Source organism: Diadema antillarum, unplaced genomic scaffold (genome assembly GCF_040938485.1).
Source record: "Diadema antillarum isolate AM-2024a unplaced genomic scaffold, OU_Dant_1.0 scf00000095, whole genome shotgun sequence".
NCBI classification, from domain to species: Eukaryota; Metazoa; Echinodermata; class Echinoidea; order Diadematoida; family Diadematidae; genus Diadema; species Diadema antillarum.
Genome location: NW_027270984.1, coordinates 1,717,261 through 1,735,852, shown reverse-complemented (window position 1 = coordinate 1,735,852; position 18,592 = coordinate 1,717,261). Strand labels below are relative to the sequence as shown.

At 37.7% G+C, this 18,592-nt stretch overlaps 1 protein-coding gene across 1 annotated transcript in view; it reads left to right on the top strand.

Annotated features, from left to right (window-relative positions):
• The window catches only part of LOC139718505 (oxysterol-binding protein-related protein 6-like), a 68,290-nt gene that overhangs the window by 28,611 nt on the left and 21,087 nt on the right, over nucleotides 1–18,592 (top strand). The window lies entirely within an intron of this gene.

The window sequence follows — 18,592 nt, the reverse complement described above, 5'->3', positions numbered from 1 at the left end:
GATTAGTATTGTCGGCATGGTAACCAGGATCCACTGATGCCATCCCCTGGTGGGATCTATTGATTTTGGATGTTTTGTGTTTGCATATGAGAGTGTTGTCACTTATGCTAATATGGACAGCATCAAACAGATTTAAGCTGGAATGGAAAAGATGACCAGTTCTACGTTCACACTAATTATTAGAAATAGCCTTCATTTAGTGCTTGTCCTAAAAGTTAAAAAAAAACCCAAACCCTGGTATACACTTGGTCTATTTACCTTGGTACAGCCTCCTTCATATATATAGAGAAATTTAGGAGGGGGGATTGGTTGGGGAAGAGATGGTAGTCCTTATCATGTGAGGATGAGTCCGGAGTATACTCAGGCAGGTGTCTATGGGAAATGCGTGTTGTAGCAAAATCAAACCGTCCTCAACGGATTAAAAGCCATGGATTGATTGCTGTATAAACAGTGGTATGTATGATTATCCCTTTCATTACCATTGGCAATCACTTTGTATATAATTTCGAATGTATTTTGAGGTGGTATTTCCTGAGAATAGTCAGTATGAGGATTGCAAGATATGATCATACAATGTAAATGATGGTCAGGAAATACCCATTGTTATGATGTATCTATAGCATTAGGGTCTACCAGTGATATCTTTTAGACATAGGTTGTGCATTAAGCTCAGGTTGTAGGTATGTCTTAATTTTTATGTTTGATTTTGTTTTGTTTTGGTTGTTACTTTTTTGTTTTGTTTCCTGTTGGATATATTTTAGTATTGCTGTAGATGTTCATTGAGGATGTTTGATGCTCCTGGTATTATGAAAGGACTCCAAGAAAGGTTGGCATTTTGGTGCCCCTCTTTTTGCCACAACAACAAGAGGCAGGCATCCTGCCTATCCCATGCTGTGGCAGTGCCTGGCAAAGACCAGTGACTTCCATCATGGAGGGCGGTCTCACCTCCCTGGTTCCACTGTGCTGCCAACATTACTGTTTACACAAAGGATCATTGTCGCCATGGCGACAAAGTCCACAGATACCTCATCATCACCTCTCTGGGATGTTGGCTCAGCAGTCAACTCTTCCCATCAGGAGTGACCTTCAAGCAGCCCCATAAAATGAAAAGCCCCGCAAATCAATCAGACGATGATGATCATCCATTCGTTCATGATAATGGGGGTGAAAAGTGACTTAAAGGACACGTCAGAAAGATATTGAACAGATCAGTCATTGATCGGTTATTCCTTGAGATGTATGGTTGATTTATCTCGAACACAGTTTTAGTGTATGACACAACAAACAATGACCTAATGGCCGTATGAAAATAGGATAGCATATTTTTTGGGGTATTCATATCCTCCTGCAGCTTTGTAGCTTTTCACTTTTTGCATTTGGTAATCTACTAATTTAAAGGCAAGTCACAGGCTTGCACATGTATTATTGTGACCTACTTCGCATACAGTGTAGTATGCAATGTACATGTACATTTGTATTATGAGATGTCTGTAGTTTCATTTCCCACCTTGAAAAAAAAAGTGTCACAGTATTTTTGTTTAATGAATTATTCCCCCCCCCCCATTTATTTTTTGTGCATTTTTTTCTTTTTTTTTTGATAACCATATATCCCTCTTGTTTCTTACATTTCATTTTAAATAGCTCTTGGCGAAGGATCTATTCTTGGTTTTGACAGTTGTCTTATTAATGGAAAACTAGACAAAACTACCGGGATCATTGTGTTTATAGAAAGCATGCAGCTTTGATATATCAGTATGACCTCTATACAACTAAGTGACAGTTAGTGAAAATGACACAGCATTGTATTTGTATAGGATTACATTATCCCCTGCATATAATCGCATTAGGAAATTTTTTTCACTCAACCTTGAATCAGGCAACCTTCCATTCGTTGAATGCTCAGATTCTACTGTATGTTGAAACTGTTGTCCGAAGACTTGCACAGTCTACGCTGGCAGTTAATGCCAGACGCTGGCTTCTGGCCAATGTCAGGCAAGGTAATGCAGTTGTCACATTGTACTCCAGGACTTGGATAAGTAATTTGGTTACCGTTTTCTTTTTCTCCCTTTTTACAGCTTACCCTAGGACGACATGTCACCTGTTAGTAATGCCCTTAATGGGGTCTCTTGAGGTGTAATTTAATTAGTACTTCGCTGGGGTATACTAAATTGAACAGCAGCAACAACAAAAAAGTTGCACTTAGGCTTCTGTCTTGAAAGTCAGAAATTCATTGAGTTTAATCTTTCTCTCAGTAAAAGATGTGTCCTTCTGCACAATGCTGTGACATGTACTCTTATAGCAGTAATCTGTGGAAGAGACTTTCTTCTGCTTCTTCTTTTTGGCAGATAGACAAAATAGCTGTATCATTGTATTGTGGATTACTGGTATTCATCCAGCAAAGTTTTAGACATTCAAACAGAGACCATGATACAGTTTACCGCATTCCTTTGTATTCATGCAAAATGGTAAGCTACAATGTAGGCAGGAAAAGCCAAATGAAGAAAGCACCAATGATGCTGATATCACATGCACTGTAGTTTGTGATGAAGTTTATGTTACAATTGCATACAATATGTCTATGTGGCTCCGCCACTTGGATCTTTTAACACGCCCTTTAGATGTCAAGGGCTATATTACTACTCTGTTCTGAAATGAATCTCTCTTTTTTTTAATGGCTTGATGCTGTATATCTTTGTCATAACTTTCATAATTTATTGCTAGTACTGTAAAAGTGGATATTTTCGCGCGACTAATTTTTCGCGCTTGGCCGGGTCAGAAGAGTTTCGCGTGTTTTTAATTCCGCGGAATCAAGACGTCACGCACAGGAACATATGGCAAGGAAAAATATTCGCGGGCTTTTATTTTCGCGCTAGTTTCTGGTTGCGCGAAATGCGCGAAAATTTCAACACCGCGAAAATTTCCACTTTTACAGTACTTCATGAGGTAAAATGAAATATTCTCTTTCATTGTATCCCTCCTGCTTTGCCCTTGAATCAGTATCTATTTTTGTAATATTATCATCAAAAGTCTCTAAATTACCAGATATTTAAATCTACTTTAGATTGGCAACATATTACAGAAGTTGAAGTTTAGTTTTCTGTCTCATATTGGCAATTTTTCATTCTTTCAATAACCTCAATTCACATCGAACAGATTCTACCAATTCCATGCAGATCCTTCTACAATTTAAAAAAATCTCATGTGCTGTGAAATGTAGAGTTCTATGCAAACATTATAGTGATTTTTTGCTACAAATTTCCCCCAGAGTTGGTTTAAAATGTAATCCTTGGCCATGATCAAGTTGACCTTCAGACACAAAGTAAAATCAGATGAACAGACTATTAATACAAATTTCATCAAAATCAGATGCAGATTCTAGAAAGTATTTTGTTGTTGTTGTTGTTGTTATTATTCGTCACGTGTTCCTCTAGACCAAAGTGTGATAATATTTGTAATCACATGTGCAAGTTGATTGAGATGATGATCAGCCTGGACTAACTTAGAACTCACAGTGTATTTCTCCCTGCCTTGTTTACATGTAGCCCCTGATGCATAGCAGTTTTCAAAATCATCTGGCTAATTTCCATATGTCGAGATTATAACACTTCATCTTTTATTTGTTATACATGCACATGGGTTGATTGGTATGTTTTAGTACAAATACGATGTAACATTGCAGAGATCAAAATTCTTACCTGAATTTGTGGTGTACAAATTTTACATGTACAATCGTAACTACAATTACCTGAATATGGAGCTACGACTTTACCTGTGTCTCCATGATCTGAGTGACAATTTGAGATTTCATGCAGCTGGACATGGATGGATTTGACATTTGTTCGGTAGACCATACAATGCTTGTAGCCGCCATGCATTATTATGCATTTTGGTGGTACCCCAAACCGAGGCGAGTGATCTGGGCTAGATAGTAACCCACTGTACAAAATATGGGTCACTGAATTTAAAGCAATGTGCCTTTGGATCGACGATCCCCCACCTCCATTATACCGTGTTTTTAATAATAAATGGTCTGAAATGCAGGTGTATGAAGTCATTCATATTTCTACACTGTTTCAGTTATCATTATCGGGTAAGTACATTGTGGCTTAAAGGGAGATACAATGTAGGGAGACAGAGAGGGAAGCCTATGGATAAAAGATAAAAGAGAAAGAAAATGTGCAATAGATACGAAGGGACTGTTATAGTGAATGTAGACAGTACATGTGACGTGGAGAAAAGAGATATAACATAGATTGCGGGGGTGGGGGTGGATAGTACATTTAGAAACAGTAGATACAGTTTAAATACACATTTTGCCTCATGGAAAATTCCTATCCCCCCCCCCCCCCCCCCCCACCAGCACACTATAATTGCTAGTATACTTGTAGGGCAAAGTGATACCGTACAATTTTATTCTTCATTGTGTGCATATTCTGCCCTTCACACTAAGACCAGGCGTCCACTAGGGCGCGGACAAGACGCGGACAAGCCCCGGAATGCAATTTGGTATTCCGCACTCCTTCGGGAACCTGTCCGCACGTTGCTGAACGTGTCCGCTCACTGTCCTAAACATGTCCGGGCGTTTCCGCACCTTCGGCAGAGAGAAAAATTTCCGCGTCCAAATTTTGATCGAGACCAAAATTTGGACGCGGAAATGAACTTCCTGACACCTTCAGCGACTTGTCCTGACGATGTCCTGAGGATGTCCCGCTTGTCCGGAACCCTTCCGCTTCTTCCGCACACGCTCCGGAAAGAATCCCGCGGTGTGGGGAAGCTTCCCGAATGAAAGCGGAAGACACCAGGAATGTTTTAGGACAGCGCGGAGCCGATGCGGATCTATATATGCAAGTGTCCGGAACCGATGCGGAAATTTTGTGATCCAGACACGAAAATGTCGTCACTTTCCGCGAGCGTCATGCCAATAAAACCCAAAATGAGCAAGAAGGGAGGCGAGGCCCCCATGCAAATATCCCCATCACAGGCACACCTTTCGTCTAGTGATGAAGAACAGGTAAATCTAAGGAATTTCAGGTCCCAGAAGGCAAAGAAGAAGGTAGTAGAGACTGTGCCAAAAGCAACCAGAAAGAAGTGAAATCAGCCCCCTAACTTCCTAGTAAGTTTGTTTTGATTTGATCTTTTCAGAAATTATTTTTCATCTGAGTGACTTTCCTGGTTCCTATCACTTACTATAGTACATTTTCCTTTATGTTGTTTTCGTATTTCATTTGCAAACAAACTAGGTTGTCCCATGTGACAGCATAGCTGAAAAATCACAAAAGTAGGTGGAAGTACACTCAGAAAAAAAAAAAAAACATAGAATTTTTGGCTAAATGTTAATGTATTATATAAACATGAAAAAGTTGTCATTCATACGTAAATGATTTCTAATGGTACAACATACTAGAACAAAAGACAAATTCATCACACTAAAAAGCATGAATTCAATTGCAAAGATATACCTGTGGTCTCATTACAATGTAATATCTTTAAAGCCCAAAATAACAATGAAAGCTAAAGATGATAGAGGAAAATGAACAATTTTCTGTCACTTCAAAATTCAAGTGAAATGAGAGAAAAAGCAATAAATCATGAACTCGAAAAAGTGTTGAATTTCTGTCTTTCTTTTGTTTTGTTTTTTGCTGAGTGTATATCTTTAAGTACACATTATAAGCATCACAAATCATTTCAGAAATATTCTTTACCTGAATGATTTTCGAAGTTGTTATTACCTAATATTTTTTTCTTCTCTTTTTGTTTTAGTTGCAAATAAACTCGATTGTCCAATTTGACAGCCCAGCTGAACCCCCCCTCCAAAAAAAAAGTAAATTAAAGTAGGTTACAAATATTTCCCCATTTTTACACTTCATTGACAATAGGCGAGTAAGCTCTAAGCATGAAAAAAAAAATTCTCGGACTTGAAAATGTTCAAAAGTGATCAAAATAAGAGAGGGTTAGAGATGCACAAGGGTAAAAATCAGAGAAAGAAAAACAAATTTAATGATTGGGATCATTTTGGCATGCTCTACAGAAGTATCAGACAAAACATGTATATACTACACGATGGATAAAGCACAGGTCTAAAAAAATACATATTTATAAGAAACAAAACTGCAACAAAGTTCATGCTTCTTGTGAAGAAATAAACCGTTGGTGAATACAGCATGAACTTTGTTGCAGTTTTGTTACTTATCTTTTTATCTTGCCCACACGTGGACTACCTTATTAACATGATTATACATACATATATAAATATATATATATATATATATATATATATATATATATATATATATATATATATATATATATATATATATATATATATATAAATATATGTATATACATTTACATTTTTATGTATATTATATATATATATATATATATATATATATATATATATATATATATATGGTTCAAAAAGTTTGCGAATATCATCAATGTGACTGTAGGCAGAGAAAAAATTGTTCTCCCAGATGAGACAAATCAACAAAAAAAAATGAGTCATCAGCCGACATGCAGACAATCCTATTCTTCGACTTTTGGTGGTCACATTTATCAAATAATATTGACCAATCATATTAATATAATATCAGCCGCTACTGCGGATCGAAGCACAACAAGGAGCATCAATGACGGCTAGCAGTCAAATGAGGAAAAGTCAAAGTCAGCGCCAAATCTATACCTTTCCATTTTCCTGGTATTGTCCGCAGTTTGTCCGCATGCCTAACTTGTGTTGTCCGGAAGGCATCCTGACTGTCCGCGTTCATTCCTGGTGTAATCCTAGATGTTTCCGCGCTGCCCGGCTACGATTAGCATATTCCGAGGTATTTCGCGCTCTTCCGGAGTGATTGCTAGGAATGTCCGCAGTCAGTCCGCGGACAGTCCGCGGACAGTCCGCGGACAGTCCTAGGAATGTCCCAGGACAAGCCGATTCACAAAGTTATTCCGCGTCTGTCGCGGACAGGATGCCGAAATAACAAAATTTGCTTCCGCAACCCTTCCGGGGCTTGTCCGCGCCCAAGTGGACGTCCGCCCTTACATACAGTATGTATACATGTTCTGTACCATTTCATCATTTTGACAGAAACTCATGAAATGGCAGACGGTATATTTCCCATAGTATTTGACAGCTATTAAGGCACAGTTACAAGATTCAGACAAGTGTATTTTGTGTGTGCATGTAAAGCTGTGGACATTATGAGTCAGTAGATCAGAAATGCACTGACTGAGGAAATGTGAATTCTTAGATTATACATCTTTTCAGAATAGAACGAAACCACACATTTTTTTCTGAGAATGATTTCATAGTTGTCATTATTCTTTTTCACTTTTAGTGAGTAGTAGTCAACTATTATTCCTCACGTTGAGTCACGCTTTCAACAAAGTCACAACTAAGCATTCATGAGTCCATTTATAAAAACATGATTGTGCAATGATCGTCCTTCTATACAAAGAGTAGTGCCTGAATCATGTATAATCTTGATTTATCTCTTTTCTCTCTCTCTCTCTCGTCAATCTTGCATTAGACATTGTGAGAAGTAAATTTTACAGTTGAAAATTGAATGAGGAAAACACAAAGTATTTTTTTTCTGATCATATTTGATTTATTTACTGAATCAATTTTTAAGAAAATTATTTACGACGAGGAGTTTTGTAGCATCCAAAGACAGGTGAAAACCTAATTGTCTTTGACATGTGAACAGGGACAACCTGATACATTTAGTAAGACTGCCCATTGCAGTGATGCACAGTTGTATAAATGTTCAGCAGTTTACTGATATTCAGTACTGTTATATGAAGATCATGATTTGATCAATATTTCTGTTTCGTCCTATATTAGCAACCACAACCAATACTAGTGCAACCACAAATAAAGGGGGAAATGCCCATAGAAACAAACTACTAATAATTAAATTGTTAATCTCAAGTTCCTCAAGATAATTTGATTGTATTTTCTTTAGAAAATGAAAGGAAAATTCAGGAAAAGGCAGCATACATTGTATAATAGCACAGTTAACTTGATTAGCCATTGCTCTTGATTCTACGAAGAAAAAAAGAGGATTCATGGAATCTGCAGAGAGTTGTGTTATCAGGGGGAGAAAATGAGAGTTGAAATATACATAATAATTGAAGACATGTCTCCTTTCATTACAGATCCATTGACTAGGAACAGCTTGTAACAATATTGAAACTCCAAATAAAGATTGAACGTGTGTAACCTTTTTGCAACTGGGCATATTTTGTACACGTGACAGACTGATATAAGAGAATATTTGACAGTCAAGAAAAACAACAACAAGCAAAACGGGGAGGGAGAAATGTATTGGAAAATGTACATTGTATTGACGTCCCATGGGAAAACTGTATTGCTCGAATGGAGTTGAAATTGCTTGTAGATTCGATTTCATTGCATTATATGATTACTTTTATGGTGAGCACAGTATTCAAAGCCGGGACTTAAAAAGATACTGCACCTCATGTAAATGTCTCAAGGACTATACAATGTACATACATATTTGCCTATATATTGCTCAAATGATGTTCAAAACTGTATAGCATTGTGTTGATATCATACAATGTGTCATTTGATTTGTCAGGGTGAGCAGTATTGAAGGCTTGTATGGAAAGCCAAGAAGATGGGGACTCGGAAGAGAATGCAAGTTATGTAGATGACAAGTGATACCTGCCTTGAAGATTCTGTAATCACTCTTCCAAATATCCATCATGTAATTTATATTAAGTGGCAGGCCATTAGGCCAAACCAATCTATGGCCCTGTTACTGGGATAAAAATGAGGTTATGTAACCAAAGTGATATTAGTTTGGACAAGAGATGGTCTAAACTCTCAAGGCTTTGGTGTTCATCGTACAGTGTATACCTTTGCGTATAAACTACATTGATATCATGGAACTCCCAGAGTGTGTAGTTTTCTGTTTGCACAAATTTTCAAGCAAACGAAAATCAGAAATCATGTCTCCCAATATGTGTGAATTCTTTCAGCGTTCTTTTCAGCATGACTTAAAAAAAACCACACACACACACACACACACACACACACACACACACACACACTTTGTCTCACTAGTTTTCATCATAGGGAAATTTGTGAGATGGTCATGTCAGAGCAATACCCAACGGCGCTCTTGGCACCAAATTTCATTTCGAAAAATGTGCGCTAGACCTATAAATTTAACTCTTTTTTTTTTCCATTTCCAGTGTACAGTGCAGATTACCAAGCAGCAAGATTGCCATGTCTTTGTAGAGTAAAAACACGATCTTTGCTTCAAAATGTATTCTGCAACAGGGAATTGTTTTCACAGACTCACATACTGCTTGTGCCATAAATTGGAGCGTTATCAGATACTTACCATACCTGTATCTATAGACAGCCAGCATGGGAGTGATCAATCCACTTTATATGATGGTTGCAGTTTCGGGCATGTGGCCATTACTGTTTGGCTTGTTTGGAGACCGTTATTATATTTTGAGAATTCAGAGATGTTAAGATTAAAGATAGAAGAGAGGGAAACTGAAACTCGGATGAGGATGTGATTAAAGGAAAAGTTCACCTAAATATATGTGTGGATTGAGTGAATGCAGTAATATTAGTAGAAGTTTCAGTGCTGCCATTGCTGGATGAGAAAGCTACGACAGATTTGTGATGTTACTGCAGGACAATGAAATAAAGAAAAAAAGAATTCCACAAACTTTCATTTTTTTATAACAAATTCACATTCCCTTGACTTGTCACTGACACATTATTAAGGGTAAAATTGTTCTCCCTACTCTCTGAAAGGGGTAAGTCAGGTGCTCTTTGACTTTGCTGGAAAAATAAGAATATGTTAAATTCTGTTTATATTTCCCTTACATCGATGTACAGCAGTGACATCACCAACCATTGTAGTCTTCTCATCCAGAGATGGCAGCACTGAAAATGTAAAAAAAAAAAAAAAAAAATCATAACGCTTGAATGGATTATCCCATTTTCATTAAGCTTTCACTGATGTTTTTTTTCTAATTCGCTCAATCCACTCATTTGAGTGAACTTGTCCTTTAAAGCCAAAATATAGTTCTCCAAAGGGTTTAAAATTCATCTTCCATCATTTGGAATATGTGCATCCAGTACATCAAAAGGGTATCCCAAGAACCTTGGCTGGCTGACTGCGATTTGATGTGCTGTTTTAGAGTAATGAGATCAAAAGTATAGAATTTATAATTTCAATCTTAATATTACACAACTTTTATTCCAGAAGAGCCCTCCTTGTTAAAGGGACTGTACAGTACTGGTTGAGGTGGGCATTCATGTTTTGAACATTCCTAAGTGAGATAATGAGAAACCTATTATGAAATATGAAAGAGCATGTAATTTTAAGAAGGATTCAACGTTTACTTGATGAAAATTGGTTTTAAAAAGGCTGAGATATCCAAAAAAGTGACAATAATAAAAGGCGACAGGCCACGCCTTTTATTAGGATCTCTTTGTTTCACCTTGTTTTTAGATATCTCAGCCATTTCAAAACCGATTTTCATCAAATAAACTTTTGATACCCCTTAGAACTGCATGCTCTTTGACATCTCATAGAGTGGTTTCTGAATATCTCGCAAAACGATAAAAGCTAAATCCTCACCTCGACCAGAACTGTACACACCCTTTAAGCCCACATTCAGCATTGTGGAAAGGTACAATGTATAGAAAGTAACATGATGATCAATCGTGCTCGTGCAATTGTATCTTTCCAACAAGCTGCATGGGATTTAATCTAGCACTTAAGATCGATGGATATCACCGTGGTCTGATTTGTCGATTATCGATAGTCAGTTATGAAAAACTATGTAGCAACTGCAATGGGGCAAGCTCTGAGATTGTGGACGTCAGGTGAACCTTTGTGGCTACTATTCCATATTTTAGTCATTAGGCCTACCCTACTGAAATTGTATTATTACAGCATTATTTAACACATTTCTTTAATGCATACTGTACATTTTAGAGCAATGATTGATAGTTCTGCAGGCATATGAAATCTATGTTTTGGCCATAAGCTCCTTAGGTGACCCAAGAAAATCCATAGCAGTCAGGAGAAGATGGCCTTATACATTGTACATGGTAGCTACTGTATGTGGACTGTTAAATGTTGTATCTATACCCTTCATGCGTCTATTTGACGAATGTGTTGCCATCCACCATTCAAGGTCTTTGGTTAGTCTTGTTTTGCAGTCACATTACAGATCAGAATGCTAGGATTAAAAGACCGAGTTTGATCTGTCTTTTTGATAGCAGAGGGAAGTGTATCATTTTTTACCCCCTGTTTTATTTTTATTCTTTATTTGTTTATTTTTTTAGGGAGGGGTTTGAGGATTTAAAATGTGATTAGAGGTAGAACAATGCAAAATCAGGTTACTACACTCTTGTTAGTTTGTGTTGTATGGATTTAGCAATATGTGATAATTCACATAGTTTGATTATACAGTGTACCTGATTGAATATGCTCAACTTAATCAAAGCTGCGAGATGGACGCCACAAGACTAGAAATGTTCGTGATCTTGATGTCTCCCAACGTCTACAATTACCACGTAGCCAATGTGTCAGGTTGTACTGACAGATCAATCCTTCCTTCCTCACATGGTGTTAAAGGGTGTGTACAGTTCTGGTTGAGGTGAGGATTTAGTTTTCAATGCTTTGCGAGAAATTCAGAAACCACTCTATGAGATGTCAAAGAGCAATTCTAAGGGGTATCGAAAGTTTATTTGATGAAAATCGGTTTTCAAATGGCTGAGATATCCAAAAACAAAGTGAAACAAAGAGATCCTAATAAAAGGCATGGCCTGTCGCCTTTTATCATTATCACTGTTTTGGATATCTCAGCCAGTTGAAAACCAATTTTCATCAAATAAACGTTGAATCCTTCTTAGAATTACATGCTCTTTTATATTTCATAAGAGGTTTCTCCGTATCTCACTTATTAATGTTATAAACCTGAATCCCCACCTCAACCAGTACCGTACAGTCCCTTTAAGTTCATAGACCTGGTATTTGGTTGCGCGGTCGTACATTTCCATTTTCCGTCCCAATGGTATTAGTCTTGGCAGCATCCATGGAGGAACTCTTGTTAAAATTGATTTCAAGGTGCTAATTAGGCAGAATACCATGGACATGATGCATATTGTTCAGGCTACATGTATTTGTCTTGTTGTTTATTCAGTGTTTAATATGTATATTGATATGGCCCATACAAAAGATGTATTCCTGTGTACATTATGCACTGTTTGCCTGTGTGTATTTATGTATTTTAGTTTCAAATGCACTCGATAATACCTAATGGGAAAGTTGCTTTCTTTGTATGTTACTGCATTCATGCACCCATTCACTCAGGAATTGTCATTGGCTATTTGTTTGCTTGCTTTTTTTAAACACAAGAAGAATACAATTTTTCCTCCCATTAAATGTTGATCTCATTAATCTGTATGTTCAACACATACTATTTTATCGCTTTCAACAAAAGTCACATTTTGAGTACTTTAATATTTAAATATCTCGGAGGACATATTGTTTTTTAACTTATTTTTCTCCATCATGCACTACATTTCTTTTCTAAAAATTGGAAGGGATCCACTCCAATAACCACTTAGATACAATCAGCAAGCATACGCACTGCTTCTCTAAAAATTCCATTCCCCCATCAAAACCACTTTCATTGAGACTCTGAATTGAGAGCAGTGGATTGAAGCAATTTGAAGTGTGAATCCTTTAATATTGCAAGATTGCATTCTGCTGACGTGAATGAGTGTAGAACAAGTAGAAAAGTCCTCATGTTTTTTTTTTTCTCTCCATTTAATAATGAGCTGGCCATTAAGTTTAATAGGTAGAGAGGTTGCCTTTAGGTTGTATTAATAATGAAATGTAGACTTCTTGCGTCATCTGGAAGCTTTCCTGGTACACCACACAAGAAAATCCCTTTTCTCTTTGTGTATAAGAGCAAGTTGTATTTTAGTTCTTTTTTTATGTTCAGCCTTAATTTGTAAACTTTGAGAAAGTTTCTGTATGGAAATGAGACATTTCACAAGTCTTTTGCAACTGGATCTTAGCCCCAGACAGTCAAAACTCAAGCCTGCAGTATATATTATGAATTGCAATGTATTTGGGAGTACCTAGAAGTATTAAACCATTAAATGTTATGCTGCATGTGATGCACAATTTTTTTTTTTTTACTTTTTGGAAATCTGCTGATTTTTGCAAAATTCACAAGTGGCAAAAACATTGCCTCCCCTGACATATAATTCAACTGTGCTGTGTATTGATTCCAAGATGGAAAATTATCATTTTTCTCCTGAAAAGGAATAATACATGTACTCATTTCTCATTCCATTACCTGCAGTTCTCAATCCTGTATTCAACCATTTGCGAAATTGTCTTAGGAGTCCTAATTTGCAAAATGTTTTACTTCGTTATCCGAAGTATACCAATTATGCCATATATACCATTACTGCTTAATCACATCTTGACCTCAGTAACATTCTGTATGGGGATGAAGAATGTTTAGATGATAGAGAGGCGTCTTGAGAGTTAATATGTAACACAATGCTGTGGGTGAATAATTGATGCCGAAACATCTGAGTTTCCGCACAAATTAGTCAGAACTGACTCATTTTCGTCTCATTTGTGATTGCTGTGAAGGTGAGCACCAGGCTAGGATTTGCCCAACCTTGCTGTATTGGCCTAATGGCAGCGATTTACATCGTATCTGTTTTGCAGCTGACATCAATACGCTAATTGTGGAGTGCTTTTAGTTGGTGGTAAAAGCCTCAGGTTGCTTTGTGCTCTATTAAAGAGCAGTGCCTCAGCATTTGTCCAGACTGTCTGTGCTAGGGCACACGTTATCCTCGTAACGGTAATTGCCCGATTTTCGGCTGTTCTCCTGTGCCTCGAAGGCATCTGATGCATTCTTGGTATGTGGGTGTTACATACAAGCAAGCATCAGTCGACTCGGTCCAAATGCTTTCGTACCACAGGTGTACAAGTAATGCACTATAGCGTCCACTGGACATGGCTTGCAGTGACAGCTCGACAGGAGTAGCTTTGTCATAATAGTACATTGACCTCTTCATGATTATCAACATAGTATGCATTGATGTTTGGTTTAGCACATGTGACATTTTTCTGTTTTACAAGGCAACACCCAAAGTCAAAGCCATTCACTGGCGTCATGATGATTTGACTATTCGATTTAACAGATTGTGATGAAGGAGAATCTCAGCAAAAAATACTTGTGCTCTTAATTTTGAAAGGTGTGACTGTCAGAGTGAGGATTACTACTTTTCTTTGTCTGGTAGCTTATAGACACAGTTTAGTAACTTTATTAAGAAAATAAATGCATGTCCAGCTACCCTGCAGTTATTTAAATGGCATACTTGTTTTGCATATAATCATGTTGCTGGATTTTTTTTTTTTAAAGAATATGTTGATACATTTGTAGATTCTTAATTCGAAAGTATTCTTTTTGACCATCTGTGTCAGCTGTGTTATATCTCAAGGTTCATTTATAGATGTATTCACTGACAAGAAAGCAACAACTATAAAGCTCTAAGCATTCTCGTCTTCTAGGGCTGTCTTGTAAATGCATTTTGCCGTTATGTAGTCACTCAGGGCAGTGTTGGATAGCTGAAATACAACAGGCTTTGTGGACAGTGAGACAAAAAGTGCTCCCATTTTTTCACTGTCCAATACCACCCCCCTCCCGACATCCATGCTTATAGTACAACCAATACACCTGTTGTCAGTGGCACACACACACACACACACACACACACACACGCACGCACGCACACACACACACACACAAATGGACACCAGAGACAATTGCAGCACTTTATGGCTTTGTGAAGTGTCTTTGAACAGGCCATGGGTAGTTTAATAAATTTTTGATGAAAGGAAACACCCCCCCCCCCCCAAGAAAAAAGAAAAAAAAAGAAGAAGCAGATGTACTGAGATGCCAAGAGCTTGTAGTGACCCAAATGTAGCATAGTAACATAACCACAATGAAATGAAATTCTGTGGTTCAAGCTTTGTTTCCTGTAAAGTGGATATTTTCGTGTGAGTAATTTTTTTTTTTGCGCTCGGCCAGATACATTGTAGATCAGTTTTGCATGTTTTTAATTTGGGGGGATCAAGACATCAACTACTGGTGCACATGGCAAGCAAAAATATTCACATGCTTTTATTTTCACGCTAACTTTTGGCTGCGCAAAATGCATGAACATTTTTTAACACCAAGAAAATTTCCACTTTTACAGGAGTGAGGACTTGCAGCCACAAAGATGAACCATGCAGACTAAGTTTTAAAGGGGCATAGTCCTGGTGGTGTAGAGGGCACTGTTGATGATACTGCCGATCACCGTTAGCATTGATACGAAGATTACCGAAGTTGAGCTGTCATCAAGAGTAAAGTGCGTAGTTGTTGCTAAGTAACGTTGCCTGCGTTGTCTTCTCTGTGCATCGCGCAGTCTGTAGTAATGCCAGGGTGCGTGCATATCGTCTGTTGAGAATGAGAAGGGCGTTAAGTTGTCTCGAACACTATGGGTTTTGTGAGAACTTAACGCCCTTATCATTCTCAATCGACGATATGTGCTTGACATTATGACATCACAAAAGAACTTTGCTAAAGCTGTCTACCCCCTCACCCGAATCATGAGCCTAACTGTGATCCGACCACTGACTACAGTGAATCGGACATCTTCGGACTCAGGGAAATGGGCCAAAGCGTAAGCGCTAGAGAGGAGTCGATAGCGTAGGTCTCTATAGGAAACTTGCGCCGTGCGCCCGCGTACGCATTTGACTAAAACACCGGGACCATGCACCTTTAATTTGGAATTGAGCGGAGTACAGGAGGAACTTTCAGATATTTGTTTTTTTTCTTTTGTCTGTGTGTCTGCTGTACACCTATAGCAGTTCTCATGTGCCGTACAGATTCAGTTTCTTCCACTCTTGGCAAATAGATACATCACATTGACGTGGGAAGATGAAAATTGGGACACCCTTCTCACAGATCAAAGCTTCTTCCTCATACAAGACCCTGCAGGAGTCTCGCGAAAGAGTCAAACAATCTCCCAGAACAGCCGCAGCCTAGAGTTACATGTGGCGTTATTGGAAAAAAATCGGAGTCAGCTGCCGGGGAAATTCGCGACACGAGAGACGAATGAGTTTGACCGAGGCACCAGCCTCCGTAGGCATGCTATCTTCCCATCAAACAGAATTAAAAGAAACAGAAGAAGAAGAAGAAGAAGAAGAAGAAGAAGAGATAAAAAGAGATAGAAAGAGATAGAAAGAGAGAGAGAGAGAGGGAGAGAGATAGAATAAGGATTAATGTTACAGGCATGTGGAATGCGGATGGTGATAAGTCTCAAGTGACGTGAATGCCAAACTAAAAAAAAAAAAAATGGTCCAACATACCAAGAGGAAAAGGATGTTGGTAGTCTAGTGCCTTCTGCCTCACGCTTGTGTCTAATCTCTGAACACATCTGATGCTGATACGTGTTTATTTCCTCGCTGATGAACGTGGCGGTAGGTCAGCAGCGGCTCGTGCCGGCTGAAATGTCAGCTTGTGATCAGATGAAAGGTGTCCGTCAACACATCCGTCACAAACTTTACTGCAATCCGATGGCTGTATATTGCTTGCTCGAGTGTGAGAATGGCTGATGAGGTGATTGCCACAATCACTATCAGAAGTTAGAAGGTGAAATCAAAATCGGACATGAAATAAGAAACGTTACAAAGTTTCACCTTTCTTCAGAGAGTATTGGTCGCAGCCTTGCAATATTGATTTGCAAGAAAAAATATGAAAGTCATATTTTTAGTCAATAAATAGACTACTACTAGTCAAATGAACATTATTATTGTCAGGTTATTACAAAGAGCTCTATGATAATTTATTGTGAATACTATAGATACAACTGATTCTTCTTGACTTTGATCATAAAAAGAAGGGAGAAAAAAGAAGATTCTAGAAAATTTATGTACTGGTTATAGTGTAGACTCATAAGATGCAGATACCATCACCTACACTAATTTGCATAGATGCAAGTTATACCAACGATTCATGAAAACATATCAAACTTTAAAATGCTATGTGCTCTTTACCGTAATAAATTGAGTCGATTAACACAAAAACATTACCATCCTGTCCATCTGGCTGTACTTTATGTACAGGGACCTGGTGTGGACATGTGTACTTGAAGAGCTCTTTCTCAGAATGCACTTCTCCTTTAAAGAGAAATGAAACTCAAACGTATAGGTGGGTTTAATTAATGCAGCAATATTAGCGGAACATATCCATGAAGTTTGAGGAAAACAGGACAGTCTGTTCAAAAGTTATGAATTTGTAAAGTTTGAGAAGACTACTACAGTTGGTGACGTTATGTATTGAGAAATATATAAAGAAAATATGAAAACGATTCAACATGTTTTCACTTTTCTAGCGTAATGGAAGATCACATGATTGTCCTCTTTCAGAAAGCAAGGGCATATGTTGTAACACATGTCAGTAGCAAGTCAAGGGAATGTGTACTTTTCATAAAAACTGAAGTTTTGTAGAATGTCACAAACAGTACTGTTGTAGTCTTCTCATCCAGCGATGGCTGTAACAAAACATTCAACACTCATCTTTTGAAAGAATCACCAGGTTTTCTTCAAACTATGCTGATATGTTCTACTAATATTGCTGCATTTCCTTAATCCACAATTATATCTGAACTTACATGGGTTTCATGCTCTTTTACATGCTATGAATCCCCCCCCCCCCCATGTCATATACATCTACAGAAGATGTGAAGTGATTGAACCGAACTTCCTACAAGATGTCTACAAACTTTTGTATGTTGTTATTGCAACAAGACTAGCAATTTTCGTGCCAGATCATGTGAGATGAAAATTTGCTTGTGTTGATATCATGCTTTTGCTTGATTTTGCTTGCAGTTCGTGTTTTCATCAAAAGTTTCATTTAATCACTTCATGCTTTCCAGATTTTATGTGTGTACTGTAAGATAGTGTGTATACACATGTTATGTCCTTGCTTGCTGTGTGCTGTCAGTACATGTATGAAAAACAGCATGTTGATCATTCAAATATCACGCTTGTGAATGCACATGTACTTTCCTATGTATCATTTTGCTAGATTCAGACGTTGTGTCATTGCTTTTTACACCTTTCACACATCTTGCCGACTTTCCCAAAGCATGTTGCAGAGTTCATGTCATGACATGTGTTTGTCTGTGTGTATACACTGAATAGTGAATCAGGATTTGCGACTGGTTGAATTGGTGCCGTGTGACATTCATTGATTTTGTTAATATTGATCATGGTTGTAAAGTATACTTTTTGATTCTTGCAAGGGGAATTCTGTGAAACATGAATGCTATATCTTTTCTTACATGGTTTACTATATGGAACATGCTCTTTCATGCACATTTCTGGCAAATATTCCAAATGCATAAGATCATGTACAATGTACTACATACATATATGATATCATATCATACAGATATTCATATAATTGCATATTGTATGTACACATACATTTTGTATGCACATGTATGATTTCC